Genomic DNA, 20,581 nt, shown 5'->3' on the forward strand with positions numbered 1-20,581 from the left:
GCTGCACAGCAGCCATCTAACGATGGGGAACGTCTCTTCCTACTTTTCCATCCCAGGCCAGGCTCCCTGGAGAGCAGTGCCACTTCCCCTGCCAAGCGCTTGCCAGCAGGCTGCCTCACCATCCTGCCTCCTCCAGGCAGCCCACCTGGAACAAGGCCTTCACAGGAGGCTGCCTCAGCCTACCTGCCCGTAAGATGGGGAATGCCTGCCTAGCAAAATCCTAATGGGGTCAAGACGATGGTCTGGCTCACCTCCTTCCACAATGCACCAGATGCTTTTGAAACCACTGGTTGTCATGTATGAGATGTCTTCCCACGGCCCTCAGGAGGTCACCTCTCCAGTCTGGCCTCCTCAGAAGCCTCCTGTGGGGTCTTTTTCTCTCAGCAAGGATGCCCTCCACCCCCTGGTTTCTACCCTCCATGTCACAAGCATCACCCCTCCCACCTCCAATGCTGGTTCCACCAGCAGACACACCACCTGTGCCATCCCAGCAGTCTTTATCCTGGTGAAAGCATCTTAGGAAGCCTGGTGCAACAATGTCCTTCACATCTACCTGACAAAAGCCAGTTCCTCTCAACCTGATTAAACCTATGAATTTGGTATGTGAAAAGAATGCATTAAAATGGGTTTTCCAAGATGAAATTTCATCACTCCTCTCACTGTGACACAGCCTTTGTCAAGTATTTGGAAAATGAAAATAATTCCTATCAAACTCCAATGGTTATTATAAAAATGGGATAATGAAATGAGATCTAGTTAAAAATTAAAAGTTCGATATAAATACATTATTTTTAATACTGCTTTCTGAGGAAGGCAGAAGAACCAATCACGTTTACTTATGGTACACTTGCTCATTGCTTGAAAATGTATAATTGCTTTATGATGCTGATAAAATACGAACATTATATTTCAACAAGAGAGATTTAGGCAGCACCCAATGACAGCAACACCCTGCCCCTTGCTGGTGGTGTGTGCAGAAGTACTGCTGTGCATCGAGACCAGCCGGGGAGGCCTTCTGAGTGCAGAACAGTCCACCCCTAGCCTGAGTCAGCGGCCCCGGAGCCCTGCTGTCCACACCCTCAGCTTGGCGTGGCTGTCATCTCAGCAGTAGCTTTTCCAAATACACTCTGTCCTGCATCTTCCCTTGATAAAGGTCACACATTAGAGGTTTTTCCTTACTATATTATTTAGCTATTTTTACTGACATTAAATAATGTTAAATTAATTATTTTCTTAAAGTCACATTTGATGTAACGGGACTCAGGACTTACTCTGGAGAAAATTTATATAAAAATGAAAGCAATATATAACATAAACTAACATTTAGTATGAAAGTCATACACAAAACTGGCATGTTAAAAACAATAGAATCGGGGCTTCCCTGGTGGCGCAGTGGTTGAGAGTCCGCCTGCCGATGCAGGGGACGCGGGTTCATGCCCCGGTCCGGGAAGATCCCACGTGCCGCAGAGCAGCTGGGCCCGTGAGCCATGGCCGCTGAGCCTGCGCGTCCGGAGCCTGTGCTCCGCAACGGGAGAGGCCACAGCAGTGAGAGGCCCGCGTACCGCAACAAAACAAAACAAAACAAAACAGAAAAACAGAATCTGGTGCACAGTTGGTGGGAATGTAAAATGGTACAGATGCTTTGAGGTTCCTCAAAAAATTAAACATAGAATTATCACATGATCCAGCAATTCCACTTCCAGGTATTTTTCCAAAAGAATTGGAAGCAAGGTCTTGAACAGATACTTGGAAACCTGTGCTCATCGCAGTGCGGTCACAGCAGGACAGTGGCTGCGTCCTTTACTAGGACAGTTGCAGCAACATCTGCCTGAGTAGAGTCCTAGCCATTAGTTACTGCCAGGTCTGAGGACTCAGAGCTTGTTCCTTGCTCCAAATTCCACCCTTGACAAATAGCTAAAGTGTGGAGGCAATCCACGTGTCCGTCAGTGCAACGGAATAGTGTTCAGACTTAAAAAGGAAGAAAATTCTCACACCTGTTACAACACCGATGGACCTTGAGCACATGATGCTCCGTAGAAAGCCAGTCACAAAGGACAAATACTGTGTGCTTCCACTTATACGAGGTCCCTGGAGGAGCCACATGATGTAGAACGGTAGGAAGAGGAATGGTGGGTGCCAGGGCTGGGGGAGGGGAGGGGAAGTTAGGATTTAACGGTGACCGGATATCAGTTTTGCAAGAGGAGAAAGTTCTGGAGATGGATGTTAGTGATGGTTGCACAGCAATGAGACTGTAGCTAATACCACTGAACTGTACACTTAAAGATGGTGTTTTCTATTTTATGTGTATTTTACCAGAATTAAGAATAATATTGCAAAAATTTCTAAATTTTAATGATGTAACTGAACTTAAGACTATTAAATAAGGTTCTATGGGCTCACTTGCCCATAGAACGCTCCATTGACCTATTTTAAACTAGTTTTAAGTGAAATTTACTTTAACAAAGAAGAACAGTATGATTACTATAAATGGATAAAAATGTCTGGATAACTGCAAATGTTAGAAAAATTAAAATTAGTTATGCTAAAATTTTGCTTCTCGTTCTGCAAGAAGTGTGGATATCTACGGTCAGTGTTTGGAATCGCAGTGAGGAGCTCAGGAATCCAGCCCCAGACGTTTCTGAGGGGCTGGAGGGTCATGTCTCTGGGGAGCAAGGGGAGTAGGGGTAGTTGGGGTGCTCGGAGGGGTCCAGATGGGGCAGGAGACACTAGATCTTCACAGGGTGTTTCCATGTGGATGGCCTCCCGTGTTGTTGGTCATTTGTGCCTGGAATTGCTCTAGAAGCATCCTGACTCTTCTGGGATCTGAAAAAGACTTGGTTGTGGGACCTCTGGAGGCAGAGAGATCTCTGAGGAACTCGTGTTGGGGCGACTGGACCCTGTCCCCACTGGACGGTCATCCACAGCAGCAGGGGGGGGCCCGGAAGCTAAGGTGTGTGAGATGGAGGCCCCGGGCAAAGGCCAGTTCACCCAGTAAAACTAGGGCACATCAACCAGAAGGCCTGGGGTTAGGACCACCACAGCTGTGTTCCCACCACCCCAAAGTGAACTCTCCCCCCTCCCTCCCAACCTCTGTCTCTGTCTCTGTCCCTCTGTCTGTGTCTGTCTCTCTCTCCCCCTTCCCTCTCTCTCTGCAAAGTCTAAGTTGTGAAACAAATACTAGGTTATTTCTTATTGAAGAACTTTCTATTTTAACTTTCCTAAACTCTGGGCACAAGTGCTCGAGGCCATTTCCATTCTTCCAGGGCAGGGATTCCTTCTGAGGCGTGGGCAGGCCACGGATATGAGGGCAGCATAGACGCGGCCGGCCGCTCACAGGACGAGCACCCACACACAGGCCCCATGCGGGCCCCCGGCGGCCTCCCGCCCACAGGTCGGCGTCATTCTGCCTGAAACAGCTGAAGCTTGCCGCCCAAGGTGGCTGTGACAGGCTGCGATGGAAAATAAAACACGTGTGGTTTCGATCACCTTTTATTAACTGAGAAACCTATGGGGAGAGTAAGCTTAAGGGGTACGTTTTCCTTATTGCAATTTTCTAGACCACAGAGCAAAACGCATTAAAAATAGTAAGATCTATATATAGAACAGGTGCTATGCTTACACGTGATTAATCCAAACTGCATTTTGTTGCTATTCTAATATTTGTCACTGCCGAGCTCAGAATCAATCCGTCTACACCGCCCAAAGGGGACAAGGGGTCCTTTCTAAACGTCCCACGGTCCCAAACAACCATGAGAGCTCAGGGACCAGACGCACCACATTGGATCCGCGGTCACTGGGACGGGGCCTCCCGTGCAGGGGGCCCGGGACACCGTGGGCCGGGACCCTCCCTGCACCCACTGCTGCCCAGCGGGCACGGGTGGGGCGGCTGGGTCAGGCCCAAGCGCCAGGGTGCCTGGCCAACCCTCCCTCCCACTCGCTCCCCGGGCCCGCGTGGTGGGGCGGCTGCGGTGGCACCAGCCCCGCAAGGCACGGGCTGCGTCTCCGGGAGAGAATTCGGGAGAGGCCCGCAAGCCTCCGGCCCCAGGCTTATGGGCGCCGGCTGCCCTCACAGAGCACCGTACACCGGGGGGCTTAACAACACATCTGGAGGCTGAATCCAAGGGCAGGGTGTCAGCTCTGGTGAGGCCACTCCCCGGTCATGAGCTGCGCTCTCGCCATATGCGCACGTGGCCTTTCGCCCCTTGGGCACGTGGAGGGCGCTCTTCCTCTTAGACGGCTGCCAGTCCTAGGGCCGATTCAACTCTTCGTCCAAATACGGCCACAGAGGCGTCAGGCCTTCACCACGTGAACTGGGGGCAGGGAGGTGGCGGGACAACACGGCCCCAGGTGAGCCTGCCTCCCATCCGCTTTCTCGGCCGTAAGGCTGCTTTCCATTCTCCGTCTCCCGACTCCCGTGTCTAACCGGCCTGACCTCAGATGGGGAAATGAGTGCTGTGTACTGACCCGGGACCCCAGCCTGTGCTGACCTGGCCATAACCTTGGTAGGAACTGGGACCCAGACCGTGTGGGGCTGGGTCCCTGCAGAGCCGGCGCCAGGGTCCTGGGCTTCACTAAGGGCGCCACCGGGGACTGGACCTGCCAGTCACAGCAGGACAGTGGCTGCGTCCTTTACTAGGACAGTTGCAGCAACATCTGCCTGAGTAGAGTCCTAGCCATTAGTTACTGCCAGGTCTGAGGACTCAGAGCTTGTTCCTTGCTCCAAACTCCACCCTTGACTCCGGGTCCTGAGGGGCTGCGCTGAGTTCACAGTCACCTTCGCAAGGTCCCAGGTTGGCTTAAATGTTCTAATCACACCAGCACTGGGCAGGCTTACCTCAGAGACCCCCAGCTATCTCTTTTCCCCAAAGAGTAGTGGATTTAAAAAAAAAAAAAAACAGGATGGGGGCTGTTTTCATCAACTTGATTAAAAAACAAATAAATGAAGTGATTTTTCCTTCTAAAGGCTAAGGAAGCACTGGAAGTCCGTAGTTTGAACACTCTGTCAGCGGAAAGAGATCTCCGTGGCAGGGCCAGAGGGGCCTGAAAAACATGCTCTGAACCTGCCCTTTGCCAAGCGCCTCGACAGAACTACTCTAACATCAGTGACCTTAGCCTTGTCCAGTCAACGGTCATTTCCGCGTACATGACGCATAGGGCTGCCACTCTGACGTTTTTAGGTGCCTCACAGTGACCTCTGATCTGCACTGAAATTCTATATTTAAAATGTTACTCCATCTATGGCCAGTTGGATGTCACAGTATAACTTCAAATCCAGTTAACTCACACTCATCCTACTGTGATGCCCATCTGTCAAACGATATAAAATCTGGATGAAGCTTTGAACCTTCCCTCTATTCAAACGACACACTGAGCATCTAACCATCACTGCCTCTCCTTCCAATACCTGTCGTCGTCGCCTGCTCCCACCTTCAGACGGCCACTGTGCTAGGCTGGGTCCTGGTCCCTCACACTGGAATCACCCGACCTGCGCCTCAGCTTTTGTCCTCATCCACCCACCCTCCTTCTAGCCCATCTCGCAAACGTCCGCCAATACATCTTCCTAAGTCGCTTCAATACTCCCTTCAGTATTATGGTCAAGAATTTAAACAAAATCCGTTAGCTGTCTCAAGGTCAGGTTGACTTTGATCTTGGGTCCAGTGTTCCTCGTGTCTGCACCTGTGTAATAAACACTGTGTCTGCTGTGATGGGGGCAGATGGACCTTCAGAGTTCCCGCAGTCACATGGGGTGCGGGAACTGCATAGAAACCCGCACGCTCTGGCTCTGGGCCCAGAGGTGCTTTGGAGATGGTGATATGGCCCAGCCCAGGGGCCCTGAGTGGGCTGGTGCCAGGAAACAACGGGAGGCCTCTGCACGGATGGGCCACCAGCAGGGGCTTGACCCACTGCTCTAGCTCACTGTGCGTCCTCCAGACACTTACAAACACCCTGTCTTGGCCAGTTCAGGCCTTAAACAAAGCACCAAATGCCGGGCAGTGTGTGAACAACCGACATTGATTTCTCACAGTCTGGAGGCTGGAAGATCAAGGCCTGGTGATTGTGATGACCTGATATGATAAACTGATGCTGACAGTGCAGATTTGGGCCCAAGGATGCGTACTGTTCTAGAAGGAGAACTTAGTTCTTATTTCAAATAAAAGGCTAAAAGAGAGATTTCACATTGGGGCAGAATTGCACTCATTCACAAGATCCAAAATAATTTTATACTCATGGGCCTGTGTCACATTTATTTTTAAATTTCTCTTGAATTGGATTATATCAGAGACAATGATGATAAAGCACACACAACCAGGATAAAAAAAAATAGCTCCATCTGCAAAACACTGCTACAAATCTCATGCTAACAACATCTTAGAACATTAATGACCCTTTCTTAGAACGGATCTTGAAACAACATAAACAATTTTCAGATAGCAGGAGCACTTCTATTTCCAAACTCTTGAACCACTAAGAAAAGAGAAAAGCAGCAAAATCCAGTGGGTAGAGGCAGTAGATCTTATTCACATGGATTTTGTTCGAATTTGGCCAGGAATTAACCTCAGAATGTCAGGTCTCCCTTGATATACTTGGAATATACACTGTACGACCCCCAGTGACTGCATCGGTCCCTGTGGAGCAGGTGTCACTTGGTGGCTGAAGAGAGAAAAGGAGGCAGCAGGGCAGATGCGGGAGCATCATGGAAAACGGAGCTGTAGGAAGACAGCGAATGACTTAGCTCTAGAAGACGCTTTTTTAAAGACGTATAGACATGACCTGAGTCCCTTTGGAGCCAGGTATCAAAGTGCAACCCAGAATCAAGAAAAGGAAAACTCTCCCAATTCATCTGCAGGGAGGACTGGAAAGTCACTGTGAGAACTCAGAGGGGGACATGAATGACTCCTTTGGTTGCAAGGGACAGAAACCCAACTTGGACTAGCTTAACAGAAGGCATTTTATTATGTGTTATGGGAATATCAAAAGAAGCAGAGAACAAAATGGATTTTGGAGTCAGGAAAGGCCAAAGCCATAGACTTAACTGTCAGCAGGACTCTGCCCTCATCACCTGTGTCTGCTCCTTGATACATGAATTCCTTATTCTCCTTTCCCTTTGGAAACCATGTCTTCCTAATTCTCTGGTCCACATGGCCGGAAGAAAACAAAACAAACACAACAGAAATCTACATCACTTAACCTACCAGGTTTCAGCTCTGCCACTGCTTCTTCTCAGCTTCAGTTTCAAAATTTGACCTGAGTGGGATTGTGTGTTCAGCGACTTGATGCACCTATGATAACCATATGGGTAGAAAGTTCCCAGAACAGTGGGGAGACTAAAAGACAAGCTACGAGGGACAGGGTTGACACCATTCCTGAAATAAGATTAGGATACCCAACTGAAGCAGGGATATTGATTCCACTAGCAAACTCTAGGGCAGTTAGTGTGAAGATTACAACAATTCCAGGGTTTGCCCAGGATGCATGAATGTATATAGTTGAGCAGGCAAGAAAACAAGGGCAAAAATGAAAAAGAGACAGTGTGGTAAGCTTACGAGGCACACTCTGTCAGCCTCAGGAAATCACTGGCTTCTGTTTTAAGAAGGGGAGGGACACAGGCTTTACTGGCCATATGGACACAGAAGGCAAGGACTTGGGATCTCAGGAAGGGAGCTGGGACTGAGGAAGCCACACAAAGCCGGAAGGTTCATGTGTCTAAAGCTGAGTGAAGTGTGGACTAGAAAGACCACCCGGATGCCCAGGAAGACAAGGCTACCTTAGCTTGAGGTGAGGAAATTGCCTCCAAAATCCATAAGCACAGGGCTGCTCTTGCAGTTTTAACTTATGCTACATGAAACAAGAATATCCAAGCCAAGGAGCTCACAAAAACAAACAAATGTGGTCTTGGCCAGGAAGACTCCCAGAGCACCTCACAGAGCAAACCAAGACCCTCCTCAATCATTTCTTCAACTAAAGCCATGCAGGACCCACACGATAAACTCTGATCATGGTCATCTTTGAATATTTCCCCATGAAGTAGAGTTGGTGGATACAATTATCAGCAGAAATGGAGTACAAAAACTTTAGACAATAGAGCCATATCATATACAGTCTTTAAATCAATTGTTTAAAATGACTAGAAATGTAATAAGAGTATAGGCACCATAATAAAAAATGGAAAGATTGAAAAGAACCAAAGTGAAACTAGAAATAAGCGTAGTTACTGAACATAAAGAGTCAATTGATGGGTGAAGAGCTGAAGAGCTGATTAGAAACAGCTGAAGATAGGATTAGTGAACTGGAAAACAGATATGAAGAAATCATCCAGAATGTAGCTCATAGAGTTGAAAGGATGAAAAATGTGAAAGAGAGTTTAGATGACAGACTAAGTCTAATATTCATTTAATAGGAATTCCAGAAGAAGAGAAATCCAAGAAAATGTAGAAGAGGGACTATTTGAGGGGATATTAGCTAGAAATAACCAGAAGCAGGGGGAAATTTAATTGTCATTGATGGAACAAAATGAGTTCTAGAAAAGTTAAATAATAATAAATCCATACTTTATACTCAGTCTCCAGGATGGTACACACAATAATCTTTCTCAATTGGTGGGCTTCATTATGAACCTTTATCACATGGTGGTGGGCTCTAGGTAAATACCAGTGCCCATGTCCACTCCTAGAGACTTGGGTTCATTTAGGGTGGGGTGAGGCAAAAACAGGAACACCAAAACACAGGCCCCAAGTGACTCTGAGATGCAGCAAGAATCCAGGTCCACTTTTTCACATATTACTCATTTGTAAGTACTACTGTCAGCTACTGGCCATTAACTTTGTCATGGTGTTCGTCACTGAAAATAGATCTTTAACTCTGATGAAAATAAATTCACCCAAGTTTTTTTTTGTCTAGTGTTTTATACTTTCCAAATTTTGTCTAAAAAGTCTTTCCCCAAACTACCACTGGCATTTTTCACAGAACTAGAACAAAAAATTTCACAATTTATATGGAAACACAAAAGACCCTGAATAGACAAAGCAATCTTGAGAACAAAAAATGGAGCTGGAGGAATCAGGCTCCCTGACTTCAGACTATACTACAAAGCTACAGTAATCAAGACAGTATGGTACTGGCACAAAAACAGAAAAGATAGATCAATGGAACAGGATAGAAAGCCCAGAGATAAACCCACGCACCTTATCTTTGATAAAGGAGGCAGGAATGTACAATGGAGAAAGGACAGCCTCTTCAATAAGTGGTGCTGGGAAAACTGGACAGCTACATGTAAAAGTATGAGATTAGAACACTCCCTAACACCATACACAAAAATAAGCTCAAAATGGATTAAAGACCTAAATGTAAGGCCAGAAACTCTCAGACTCTTAGAGGAAAACATAGACAGAATACTCTATGACATAAATCACAGCAAGATCCTTTTTGACCCACCTCCTAGGGAAATGGAAATAAAAACAAAAATAAACAAATGGGACCTAATGAAACTTCAAAGCTTTTGCACAGCAAAGAAAACCGTAAACAAGACCAAAAGACAACCCTCAGAATGGGAGAAAATATTTGCAAATGAAGCAACTGACAAAGGATTAATCTCCAAAATTTACAAGCAGCTCTTGCAGGTCAATAACCAAAAAACAAACAACCCAATCCAAAAATGAGCAGAAGACCTAAATAGACATTTCTCCAAAGAAGATATACAGACTGCCAACAAACACATGAAAGCATGCTCAACATCACTAATCATCAGAGAAATGCAAATCAAAACTACAATGAGATATCATCTCACACCGGCCAGAATGGCCATTATCAAAAAGTCTAGAAACAATAAATGCTGGAGAGGGTGTGGAGAAAAGGGAACACTCTTGCACTGCTGGTGGGAATGTGAATTGGTACAGCCACTATGGAGAACACTATGGAGGTTCCTTTAAAAACTACAAATAGAACTACCATATGACCCAGCAATCCCACTACTGGGCATATACCCTGAGAAAACCAAAATTCAAAAAGAGTCATGTACCAAAATGTTCATTGCAGCTCTGTTTACAATAGCCCGGAGATGGAAACAACCTAAGTGTCCATCATCGGATGAATGGATAAAGAAGATGTGGCACATATATACAATGGAATATTACTCAGCAATAAAAAGAAATGAAATTGAGTTATTTGTAGTGAGGTGGATGGACCTAGAGTCTGTCATACAGAGTGAAGTAAGTCAGAAGGAGAAAGACAAATACTGTATGCTAACACATATATGTGGAATTAAAGAAAAAAAAATGTCATGAAGAGCCTAGGGGTAAGACCAGAATAAAGACACAGACCTACTAGAGAATGGACTTGAGGATATGGGGAGGGGGAAGGGTAAGCTGGGACAAAGTGAGAGAGTGGCATGGACATGTATACACTACCAAACGTAAAATAAATAGCTAGTGGGAAGCAGCCGCATAGCACAGGGAGATCAGCTCGGTGCTTTGTGACCACCTGGATGGGTGGGATAGGGAGGGTGGGAGGGAGGGAGACGAGGGAGACGCAAGAGGGAGGAGATATGGGAACATATGTATATGTATAACTGATTCACTTTGTTGTAAAGCAGAAACTAACACACCTTTGTAAAGCAATTATACTCCAATAAAGATGTAAAAAAAAAAAAAGTCTTTCCCAAGCATAGGTCACAAAGTTACTTTCCTATAATTTATTCTACTTACTTACAGTTTTACCTTTCAAACTTAGATATTAACGTTATCAGATGTATGCATTTTTCAATAGAAATACAGTTTTATTTCTTTTCAAAATAGAGAGCTAATTTTTCCTAAACACTGTACAAAATAATCTCTCTTTTCCCTCTTGTTTTGTGGTGCCATATTTAATAAATATTAAATCCACAAATATCTCTGAATTCTCTACTGTATTCCTCTGGCTTTATTTCGGTTATTGAACCAATAACATATTGCTTTCATTTCTGTGGTTTTGACGTAGTTCTCATTATCTAATAGGGAAAATATGAAGTTGACTGAGCTTTTATGGGTCTTTTTTCTCCAATATATGTTTTTTGGAACAAGCTTATTGAGTGCTACTGGAATTTTGATTGAGATTGCAATAAATTTATAAAATAGTGAAGAACTGGCATCCTTATAATATTAGGCTGTAACTTAAATTATAGAAGGATGGGGAATACTATTTAGATCTTCTATGTAGTCTATTAGAGTTTTAAAATTTGCTCCATGGTCATTTTTTATTTGTTTTTTGTAGTTCAGCTCCTAGATAGTTTCAAGAGTTATTTGGTATTATGAAGGAAATCTTATTTTTAAGTTTTGTTACTTACTATTGGTGTACTGGTGATTGTAACTAGTTATTACATGCAACAACCTTGCTGAATCATATTAGTTCTAATAGCTTAATGATTCTATTAGTTTTTCCAGTTGAATGACTCAAATCATCTGCAACTAATGAGAGCTTTGTCTTCCCTCTTTCAAGCCCTTTCACTCTCATTTATTTGTCTTTCCTTGTTCTATAGGCCAAGATCCCCAGTATTATGTGAAAAGGAGCTGTCAGAATAGTTACCCTTGTCATGTGCCTGATTGTAAGGAGAGTGCTTGTAAAATTTGTCCATTATGTAAAGTATTTGCTCTAAAATTTGGCATATAATTTGGCATATAAGGAAACTCTCCTTTCCATTCCTACATTGCTAGATTTCCTTTTAATTTTAAACAGTAGTGGATGTAAATGCTTCTTCTGTGTCTACTGAGATAATACAAAATATTTTCTCTTATCCAAGTAGTGAGTTACGTCATTAGATCCTCTGATGTTGAAACGATCCTGCATTTGGGGATAACTATCAATCAGGATGTATTTTTAAGTGCACAGTTGAATGCAGTGGGCCATGGTTTCCTAAGGATTCACACAGGTCTATCCATAACTGAAATGGGCCCATAATCACTTTTTGCTTTATATTCAGCTGTTGCTAGAATAAAAAATACCCTACCCTCATTGTGAAGCAGGTGGAATTCTCATACAGTCACAGCTGCTGGGAACATAGAATTGCATGGTCATGTGGAAAATGGTTTGGAAGTTTCTTATAAAGCAAAACATATATTTAATATATGACCCAGAAATCCCAGATGTAAGTGTGTATCCAAGGAAAATGAAAACATATGTTGGCACAAAGAGCTGTTCGTGGATGTTTCTGTAGCTAAATTCATAACAGGCTAAAATTCAGGCAACCAGAGCATCCACATCTGGTGAGTGTTTACCCCAAGTGTGATAACCATGCAATGGAGCAAACTGCTGGCAGGTGCAACAATATGAGAAAGTCCCAGAAAGCATTAGGCTACACGGAAGAATGCACACACCAAACACACACCGTATTATCCAGCTTATAGGGCTTCCTGAAAAGACACGCAGGGACAGAAATCAAATGTGGCCAGAGCGGGAAGAGGGAATTGACTGCAAAGGGGCTCAGGAGACCTTGGGTGAGAGGAATGTTCCTCAACCCCATTGTGGTGGGACCTGGGAGAGTGGGACGGTCTCCACCGAGATCGTGGTGGGACCTGGGGGAGGGAGATATTCTCTAGGTGTTTTAATGCCCAAAGCATAAAAAGAGACCTCTTTTCAATATCACACACTTTATGTGCATACAATGGAGCAATCCTGAAAAAATAAATAATAACCAGATGGGTTTTATTCTAACAGTAACAGAAGAATACACCAAAACTAGGCAAGCACTGTAGGTTCTAAGTCCAGACTTGGTCACACTCGGTACACATCTAACTTGTAAATCTGTTGCTAACAGCACAGGTTGCTAAAGCGCTAAGTGTTTCTGTTCGTTGCTTTCCTCATAATCGTGAAACATCGCACAGCCTCCATCTGCCTCGATTTCCGTCATTAGGGAGACAAGTGTTTAAATGTGTCCTTTGTGTCAGTGTTTCCACAAGCTCTGAGGCCCGTTTCTTCATTCAGTCAGAGCCATCTTCCAAGTTTGCAACAAGAGGGGCGAGTCAAACAGCTCTGCCTACTATATTTTATTGTCTAAACAGGTCTGAAAATAGCTGCTTTTCTCTAAACACAAGTTTCTCTAGAAACTTCGTACTTTCCTTGTCCCCCATACAAAAATGTACGGCCCACTGTTGGTAGTAGGTGGCAGAGCACAGGCGCCGGGCACAGGTCGGGTCAGGCTGTGGGGTTCAAACCTCGAGCTGCCCTTCAGCAGCCGTGTCCTCTCAGTGAAGTTACACAAGATCATCTGCCTCAATGTTTTCATCCATAAAATCGGGACAAAGTTACCTAACCTCTCTGCCTCAACTTCTTTATCTATAAAAGGGGGATGAGAACAGCATCTACTTCAGGGGATCTGAGAGCTAAGTTAACATCAATAAAGTCTTAGAACAGTACTTGGCATATAGTAAAGACTATTATTTTATCATCTAAATACCGCCCTCCTCTGTGACAGCCAGGAATATCTCCTGCATTTTGGTTAGAATGTGAGAAGGTGCCATGATGTGTAAGTGAGCTCCACGTGCAAACTAAGGAAAGCATTTCAGAGAGAGAAGGGGCACCAGCTTGAAGACAGCAGGGAAAGCCTGGCTTGGCTGGACATCAACCCTCAATCCTTGGCTGACCCGTCAGGAGCCGGACAGGGCCTTCTGGCCTTTGCCTGCTGTGAGAGCTGCCACCCCCAGACAATAGGACCGACTTGCTTGTGAAGGGTGGTAAGCCCCATGAGCGAGGTCCTAGGTCAACAAGGAACTAGGAGAAAGTGAGTAACAAGAAGCAACCAAACGTAAGCCATAACCGTCATGCGAATAAAATCCAAACATTTCCAATGCACTATTTTTCCTGCATGAATCCAGCATAAGATACAATGTTTTTCTAATTTGGCCTGTGGGGTTATCTACAAACCATCCTTTCACTAGATGTCTTTCCTAAATGTAAGTAAATCCCCAAACTCAGAGCATCCTTGCAAAACAAACAAACAAAAGCAAAGAAACAAAACAAACAAAAGCAAAGAAACAAAAAAAAAAAACAAGAAAAATCATCGCATTTACTCTGAGCAGTGAGCATGAGTAAATCTCTATTTCAATCCTGCTTAGTAGGTTAGAGTTAAGGGCAATTAATGAAAAATGCTGTAAAAGAAGCATGTTTAGTCTTATTTGCTTAAAACTATTTGATTTGAAAATCGTCCCAATAGCTGAACACTTTTACACCCAGAGACCCATGACTCCATGCTCTCCGGAAAACCCATCTACCCCTCCCAGCCAGAGGTGACGAGGAGATCACGGGAACGCCAGATGGGAAATCCACCTTCCACACGTCCTGTGACGTGGTGGCGTCCCTGATCATTAACGCCACCGCTAACAGCATGGACGCAAAGGGAGAGAAAGCCCCTATACGTTGCTGGCGTGAAGGGAGAAAGGCATGTCACTGTTTAATTGTCAGACTTGGGTTCCTGCCTAATTGAAACACAAGGCATATCTGTGCCAAGACGAATCAGCTGCCAGACTCTCCGGCACAGCTGTTGTTTGTCTTGGGCCTGGTAAGAATTTGCTTTGCTCACATACTTTGGGAGACCGTGTGGTAGATGAGGGGGCAGGTCTGAAATCTCCATGAAAAACTTACTGTTCAGCCTTGCCCATCAAAAGAGGAAACTTAAAATGAAAACAGACTTTCAAATGTTCTCTAAAGCAGAATTTTAAGATTATATTCAATGCTGTTCTTATGCAGTTACTTCAAACAGGACAGTGAGTAGAAAAGGAGAAATAGCAGTATGAGAATTAGCTCTCTTTATGGGGACAGTATGATGGGTTGGGTTTGACCTTTTTTAATCCACTATTAAACCCCCCTTATCCTATTACATTTCTATATTTTGTTTGGTAGCCAGCATGAAAACAAAAGGAGAGCTCTCCAACTCTCTTTCCCCTTTTTTAACCTGGCACAAAACTTTAGAGGATAGCATGGAATCAAATCGTAAGAAGACCAAGGATAAAGCAACCTAAACGTCCATCGACAGATGAACGGATAAAGAAGATGTGGTATGAATGTACAATGGAATACTACTCAGCCATACAAAAGAACAAAATAATGCCATTTGCAGCAACATGGATGGACCTAGAGATTATCATACTAAGTGAAGTAAGTCAGACAGAAGAAGACAAATATCATATGATTTCACTTATATGTGGAATCTAAAAAAAAAAATGATATAAATGAACTTACAAAACAGAAACAGACACAGAGAACAAACTTATGGTTACCAAAGGGGAATGCGAGGGTAGATAAATTAGAAATTTGGGATTAACAGATACACACTACTTGTGTGTATATATACATAAAATAAACAACAAGGACCTACTGTATAGCACAGGGAACTATATTCAATATCTTGTTAAAAAAAAAAAAAAGCAAGGATTTCCCTGTGATTGAGGCAGAAATAGTGCAGACTCACAGGCAAGTGGACCAGTTACCAGTTATGGAACCTCTGGTAAATTATCCAGCCTCTCTGTATCTCAGTTTTATCATCTGTCAAGTGGGGTCAGTCCTGTAACTGTGTTCCAGGTTGGGGCTTGAGGTACACATATGGCAAGTACTAATATAGGTGCAAACTAACGTATGTAACACCTCCACAGCAGAAACCTTTAACAGTATCTCCACACAGGTGCTTTGCCTTGACAGAGGCAGTTAAGCGCAAGGATTTAGTTTGGATTAAAAGCTAAAACTAGCTTATATTTGAGAGTGTTAGTTTCACAGGCCATCACGGCAGAGAAAAGCTGGAGGAGGCACCGCACCACTGTTCCCCCGTTGCAGCCTGGATGGTCACCTGTTTCGTTTTACAGATTTCAGAAAAGAAAGTCCCACGCTGCAGCATCGCGCATCTCCACGGTATGTAACCTGTCTCTCCCACAGGGCACCGGTCAGATCATGCCCGTCGCAGCCCGTTGTCTGATCATCCAGGCCTCATGGGGGGTCCTTGGCTATTACTCAGATCCCACTCGTGGTCAGTTAACTCAGAGCTTCCGGGATGGGTCTGGGTACCATGGTTTCTGAAATCTCTCCAGACGGTCCCACCATGGGCCAAGGCTAAGCTCTCCAAAGACTTAAATTCTATAATTTAATTACTTCTCGAAGTCTCTAATCCAGGGTAAATATTTCCACGTCGTTTAAGTTTGCTGAAGTCTGACATGTGGAAATATTTTGTGGTTGTCCTTCTGGCTTTGCCCGTGAGCCGTTCCTGTAACTCAGCTCCACCAGCCCCGGCCCAGCTCGGGTCTCTGCCCTGTGCTCTGCGGGAGGCGGCTCTGGGCCTGGGTGGGATTTGGATGGAGACACAGGGGTCTGCCCTGGCTAGACTCCCCCGCACGGCTCAGCACTGAGCCACTAACCCACGGAGGCGTTCACTGTGGAACAGCCCATCCTCCACACAGAGGCTTCAGGATGAGCGGGGGGGCAGGGTCACCCAGCCATCGGGGACGCCATGGGACATTTGCTCCGCACAGAGGCTTCCAGCAGCTGTGTCCTTCCTACCCAAAAACTTCCTGCGTCGTTATTAGAGGTAGTTTGACCCATGTGCCCTGGACTCCTGCAGGGCAGGTAAGGCCAGGAACTGGCTGCTCTCCACCCGGGAGCAGACAGGCCCTGGGGAGGCGAGGGTTACTTAACAGGTCTGCTTGTCTCCAGGAGGCTGTGGGAGTCTGCAGGGTGAGGCCCAGGGAATGAATCCCTGCTGCTCAGGGTCAGCGTGGAGATCTGGCTGTGTCGGGGGTGGGATCTGGGTGTCAGGGGGGATCTGGGTGTGGAGGGGGTCTGAGTGCAGGAAGGGGTCTGGGTGCAGGAAGGGGTCTGGGGGGCAGGTGGCCGGGGGCAGGAAGGGGTCTGGGGGGGGTGGCCGGGAGCAGGAAGGGGTCTGAGGGGGGCCGCGGGCAGGAAGGGGTCTGGCGGGGCGGTCGGGGGCAGGGAGCTTTTCCGACTCCCAGCGCTGCCTCCTCAGGGCTGGGAATGGGTGTGCAGTGCTTCCCGCTTGAAAGGAAAGGATCCACAGACCTGCCAGAGTCCACTCACGGGCCGGCGTGGGACTCCCGGTTCTGCAGCTTCCATGCAGATAGAAGTGAGATGCTGGACCAGACACCATCCCAAGGGCTGCTCTCCCCACACCTCACATTCCGCAGACGCAGCCCACTTGGCATTCCAGACTCCAGCTCAGAAGGGCAGAATCTGTGCTTCAAATAACTAGAAGAACGTGCGGTATTTCTACTTATCCAATATCTCTAAAGAACCAGCGACTCTCTTCATGGCCTGGAAATCTCCAGAGTGAAGCACTGTAACCTTGACCTGCCTAAAGCTTCACCTGTGTTGATGACAGGGCCCAAGTTCAGGAGCTGAACTTCCAAGTGGATAATCAACTTTATGGGCTAGTTTAAACTATCCGTATATCACTGACCACACACACACACACACACACACACACACACACACACACACACACACACTCACACACACACACATGTACTGCTGCATAAAAAGAACTGGACTGAGATAATCACTCACATATTTTATCGAGTAGAGACCCTTCTCACTGTTACAGAACCCAAGAAGTTTTTCTGAAGGAGAAAAAAGTTACTGAACAGTGTGTGGGAATTTCAGGTCCCTGGGAAATGGATGACGTCGGTTTGCAGCCACCACCTGAGAATGAACCGACCAAGGGAGAAGGTGGCCATTTCCTCAACAATAACGCCCAAAATTTTCATAGGTTTTCACAGACTAAGTGAAGTCAAGTTTATGGCAATGAATCTGGAGATTGCCTATTTTGGGGGTAGGGTGAGGGTGAGATTACTTAGGAATTGTTTTCTAAGTTTGCAGACTACATCTGAAGTGTGAAATCCCAAATTCCTAACCTCTCTTACAGTTCTATTATTCAATATCTAAATGAAACTTCTAGTTAAGATCAAGTTTTTAATTAAAGCTTTGAAGCAGCTCCTTTATTTCAAACATATAGAAAACTATATTTAAAATATAACAAGAGAAAAATAAACTGTCATAGCTAGGCTCCAAACAAGGCAGTTCTTCCATGAGCAGAAATGAAACAGAAACACAAGCTTATGCCTTGAGCTCCCGGCTTTGGGCAGGGAGTGAGTCTCCACAAAAAGACTGGAGCCCAGGAATGGTGGGGACTCCCGGGTTCCTGAAGGGAGGCTGACATTTACACTAGGACCTGGTGCTGCAGTTTGAGCTAAACACATGCCTAACGGAGACCCAGAGTCGTCAAGGGAGAAGACCCTGACATAAGCTGCCCGATGACCAGAACTGGGGTCTTCCTGTCACGGGTTCAGCGCTTGTGTCCCAACCAACTTGGAAAGAAGCAATTGCAAAAACCAAATTCAGGGAGAGAGCAGTGGAGAAAGAGGAAGGGAAAGACCAAGCATGTTTCTTGACCAAAAATAAATCTGTAAATTAAAATCATAAAAACACATTTAAATTGAATGCTAAGACAGATAACCAAATAACAGCTGGAAGATAACTGCATTCCAGGTCAATCTGAAATAAAAAACATAGTCTGAAGAGTAATTGAAAATAAGTTATGCTTATAATCCCCAAAGAGATGAATGAACTATAGCCAAATGTAAAAGAAGAAATTATTTTACAAACTGCAGTAAAGTGTAAGAAGGTGGATACGTAAAAGAACATACTGGAAATTTAAAAATGGATATTAAAAAAGTGGCAGAACATTTCCTGCAAGGACGAAACACATTTGAAAGAAGTTGGTTGGAATATAGTATTGAGGAATCACCCAAAATTCAGCTTAGAGAGACAAATTGATTTTAAAATACAAAAGATCAGCTAAGAGCCATGGATGATACTTTAAGGGTTTCAGAAATATATCTAGGGCTTCCCTGGTGGCGCAGTGGTTGAGAGTCCGCCTGCCGATGCAGGGGACGCGGGTTCGTGCCCCGGTCCGGGAAGATCCCACATGCCGCGGAGCGGCTGGGCCCGTGAGCCATGGCCGCTGAGCCTGCGCGTCCGGAGCCTGTGCTCCGCAACGGGAGAGGCCACAGCAGTGAGAGGCCCATGTACCGCAAAAAAAAAAAAAAAAAAATATATATATATATATATATATATATATATATATATATATATATGAATCCAGAACACAATAATAAAGGCAGTTTTGGAGAAACAATATTTGAAGAGGTAACGGATGGCAAATTCCTTACCAGCAGCATTAGATATCAGGAAGCAATAAAGTAATATTTTCAAAGTGTTAATAATAATATTATTATTAATATGTTAATACTATGTCAATCTAGAAATGTATACCAAGCTAAACTATCATTGAGGAGTGACAGCAAAATAAGGACATTTTCAGGTATACAAAGACCAAGAGATATTATCACTTACTTTCAATACCTCAAGGAAAAAAATAAAGAGATATTATGAAAAGATGTCTTTCAGCAAGAGAAGGTAACCTAGAGGAAGAAACAAGACAAAAAATAACAGAGACAGAAATTGATCAAAACTCTAGACAGTAATACCGCTCATGACACCACATCAGCCTCTTGAGATCTTTTTTCTTGTCCAGGTGGAAACAGAGATACAGAGTAACCTTAAATTCTTTCATTAAAATGTATAGTTAGGTATATACATTACAGTATTAAGGGTAATAGTTAAAAACGGGGATTTCCCTGGAGGTCCAGTGGTTAAGAATCTGTCTTGCAATGCAGGGGACGCCAGTTCGATCCCTGGTCAGGGAACTAATATCCCACATGCCTCGGGGCAACTAAGCCCACGTGTCACAACTACAGAGCCCACGCACTCTGGAGCCTGTGCACCACAACTAGAGAGAAGCCCACACACCACAACGAAGAGCCCGCGTGCTGCAACTAAGACCCGACACAGCTAAAAAATAAATAAACAGATAAATAAATATTTTTTAAAGGGTAATAGTTGAAACAAAACAGAACTACAATCTTCAGCTTCCAACCAACACTGGGAAAAATATTTAAAAATCAACCTCTCAGAGGCAGAAAGGGAAACAAAAGAATCAAAGCACAGGATGAAACACAGCAAAACTGATTTGTAAAAGTAAGTCTAAACGTTATATATCAGTAGTCCAAAATATCATGAATGGGTAAATTCTCCAGTTAAAAGGCAGCAACTATAAAATTAAGCAATTCAACTAGAGAGACTGAAAGTAAACAGATGAGAAAATTATGCCACATAAATATTAACCAATATAAAGTTGGTTTACTGCTGTTAATAAAAGATAAAAGAAAATTAATTTAACTCCAAAAACATAAGTGGGAAATAAAATGAATGAAAAATAATAATACAAAGCAAAATCCCTGGGAAGACCAATGATCACAAACTACACACAGAGTGTCAGGACACCTAATGCAGAAGCTGGAAGGGTTACAAGGAAACACTGAAGAAGCATAAATGCAGAGGCAGATTTTAATTCATCCTCATTACAAACCCACAGGTCAAAGGGCAAATGTAATCAATTATAAGGTTTCAGAAGATCTGAAAAACAGCATCAAGTTTGATCCAAAAGATATGACATAATGGATATTAAGTAGAATCCTGTAACAACAGACATATAATA

The 20,581-nt window shown here is 44.5% G+C and overlaps 1 long non-coding RNA gene across 2 annotated transcripts in view; it reads right to left on the bottom strand.

Moving 5' to 3' along the window:
- Positions 1–20,581, bottom strand: part of LOC115851230 (uncharacterized) — a 153,066-nt gene that overhangs the window by 44,874 nt on the left and 87,611 nt on the right. The gene's annotated exons all lie outside the window — the stretch shown is intronic.

This window comes from Globicephala melas, chromosome 14 (genome assembly GCF_963455315.2).
Source record: "Globicephala melas chromosome 14, mGloMel1.2, whole genome shotgun sequence".
In the NCBI taxonomy this organism is placed as follows: Eukaryota; Metazoa; Chordata; class Mammalia; order Artiodactyla; family Delphinidae; genus Globicephala; species Globicephala melas.